Raw genomic sequence first — 3,230 nt, forward strand, 5'->3', positions numbered from 1 at the left:
CACACGATGGAATGTGAGCAAGTCGTGCAATAGTTGAAGATATTCACGAGGTAGTGGGTGGAAAATCGACCAAGTCTCCACGCGATGAGCAACTGGTCTCCAACACGATTTCCATTTCCCCACTCTTTCATCCCATCAACTATCACTCTTCACGGAATTATGGTGTCTAAAATTCCAGCAATATAAATAAGTCTCTGAATCATGATTGAATCATCAGCATCAACAATATCATCAATCTCACGTCTCATCGACAACACGAGATCATCAACTCATCAATTGAGAAAATACTCTCAATTGAGCAATTTCAATCATTCAGAGCTTATCATATTCAGTATTCATATACCCACAATCTTTGATTACCATTGATTCCACACATTTCCCAGCTTCCCTCCTACAGATCAACCCATCCTCTCTTGTGACCGAATTTACTCTGGAATGGTCATAATCTTGATTTAGGCTAGAGTACTACAGATTGATCTCTCGAATCTAAAGCACCCCCTTTACAGCGGTGCATCTGTGTGAGGTTTAACATTTCGCTCGGTTCGAGGAGTCTCCTCCGTACGGTCGTCTCCTCAATTCCTTAAAACCAGCAAATCGGTTTTCCCCATCTACACCTGAATACTTCATTTTATTGGTCCAACAAAGCCAACCATAAATTTTTCTAATTGAAAAATACATATTGATCCCCCAAATAAATTGCTCTAATTGCACTTCACGCTTCAAATTATTGATGGTTCAATCAATCTTTCTTGGGTGAAACAGAGGATATCTCGATCAGGGGAGAAAACTGGGAAATCCCATATGACCCAATATGTCTGACAAGTCACACTATACGTCAACCCAAACTGAACCTTCCTCTCCAGGAATCCGAAAAAGGTACTTTTGGAACACCAATAGGCATTAAATGAAAGAAAAAGGTTTTTAAGTACTAAAATTTCACTTTGATGTGGAAACGTAACAATGGATTTTCTTTTTTTCATAATATTTATGTTTTCGGGTTTTATCCCTAGATTGTAAAGTTCATCGAAGAAGACGGAATGCATAAAAAAATTATTTATGAATGAGCTGCGATGTTCAAATCATGAACAAGTATCTCTAATTCACTCATATAAAATGGGACCCATCCCCCCATTGCGTATTGGTACTTATCGGGTATAAAATAGATTTGCTTCTCTTGGTTCCTACGAACAGAATTTTTCTGTTATTACCAACGGTATGCAATATAAATGAACCCTTGCTCCGAGATAATCCATTGAAAGGGAGAAGTCCATAGCATAAGCAGAGTCTTTTCCAATGCGATAAAGTAACATAGTATATATTTTCTTTGATAAAGGGGTATTTCTATGGGTTTTCCTTGGTACCGTGTCCATACCGTTGTATTGAATGATCCCGGCCGGTTACTTTCTGTCCATATAATGCATACATCTCTAGTTTCCGGTTGGGCCGGTTCGATGGCTCTATACGAATTAGCCGTTTTTGATCCATCTGACCCAGTTCTTGATCCAATGTGGAGACAAGGTATGTTCGTTATACCTTTCATGACTCGTTTAGGAATAACGAATTCCTGGGGTGGTTGGAGTATCACAGGAGGGACTATAACGAATCCGGGTATTTGGAGTTACGAAGGTGTGGCCGGGGCACATATTCTGTTTTCTGGCTTGTGCTTCTTGGCATCTATCTGGCATTGGGTATATTGGGATCTAGAAATTTTCTGTGATGAACGTACAGGAAAACCTTCTTTGGATTTGCCCAAGATCTTTGGAATTCACTTATTCCTCTCAGGGGTCGCTTGTTTTGGGTTTGGCGCATTTCATGTAACAGGCTTGTATGGTCCTGGAATATGGGTGTCCGATCCTTATGGACTGACTGAAAAAGTACAATATGTAAACCCCGCGTGGGGTGTAGAAGGTTTTGATCCTTTTGTTGAGGGAGGAATAGCCTCTCATCATATTGCAGCAGGTACCTTAGGCATATTAGCGGGCCTCTTCCATCTTAGTGTCTGCCCGCCTCAACGTCTATACAAAGAATTACGTATGGGTAATATTGAAACTGTCCTTTCCAGTAGTATCGCTGATGTCTTTTTTGTAGCTTTCGTTGTTGGTGGAAATATGTGGTATGGTTCAGCAACAACCCCGAACGAATTATTTGGTCCTACTCGTTATCAATGGGACCAAGGATATTTTCAGCAAGAAATATATCGCAGGGTTAGCGTCGGGATAGCCGAAAATCAGAGTGTATCAGAAGCTTGGTCTAAAATTCCCGAAAATTGGCTTTTTATGATTACATTGGTAATAATCCAGCCAAAGGGGGATTATTCCGAGAGGGTTCAACGGACAACGGGGATGGAATAGCCGTTGGGTGGGTAGGACATCCTATCTTTAGAGATAAAGAAGGCCATGAGCTTTTTGTACGTCGCATGCCTACTTTTTTTGAAACATTTCCAGTAGTTTTGGTAGACGGAGACAGAATTGTGAGAGCCGATGTTCCTTTTAGAAGGGCAGAATCCAAGTATAGTGTTGAACAGGTAGGTGTAACTGTTGAGTTCTATGGCGGTGAACTGAATGGAGTCAGTTATAGTGATCCTGCTACCGTGAAAAAATATGTTAGACGTGCTCAATTGGGCGAGATTTTTGAATTAGATCGTGCTACTTTGAAATCCGACGGTGTTTTTCGTAGCATTCCAAGGGGTTGGTTCACTTTTGGGCATGCCTCATTTTCTTTGCTCTTCTTTTTCGGACACATTTGGCATGGTGCTGGAACTTTGTTCAGGGATGTTTTTGCTGGTATTGATCCATTTGGATTCTCAAGTGGAATTTGGAGCATTCCAAAAACTTGGAGATCCAACTACAAAGAGACAGGTAGTCTAAGACAACATTGCTATGGTTTCTTTCGACTCTATTTTCTTTTCTTTTTGTGATTTAACATAACATAAGGTACTAGAGAAATCTTGATTTGAATCACCGTTTTTTCTTTGATTCTTGTCCTTTCTTTATCTTATCTGGGAGCTGATCCCAAATGAACAGGTCTGGAAGCTATAATTGTAAACCACGATCGAATCTATGAAAGCATTGGTTTATACATTCCTCTTATCTCGACTCTAGGGATTATTTTTTTCGCTATCTTTTTTCGAGAACCACCTAAGGTTCCGACTAAGAAATAATTTTTCATTATCTCAAGTGAAGTAATGTAATGAGATTCCCTATAGGGAGGCTCATTACATTACTTCAACT

At 40.0% G+C, this 3,230-nt stretch overlaps 1 pseudogene; it reads left to right on the forward strand.

Annotated features, from left to right (window-relative positions):
* The first annotated feature begins 811 nt into the window (after positions 1 to 811).
* Positions 812 to 3,230, forward strand: part of LOC113347828 — a 5,712-nt pseudogene continuing 3,293 nt past the window's right edge.

Source organism: Papaver somniferum, chromosome 1, assembly GCF_003573695.1.
Source record: "Papaver somniferum cultivar HN1 chromosome 1, ASM357369v1, whole genome shotgun sequence".
In the NCBI taxonomy this organism is placed as follows: Eukaryota; Viridiplantae; Streptophyta; class Magnoliopsida; order Ranunculales; family Papaveraceae; genus Papaver; species Papaver somniferum.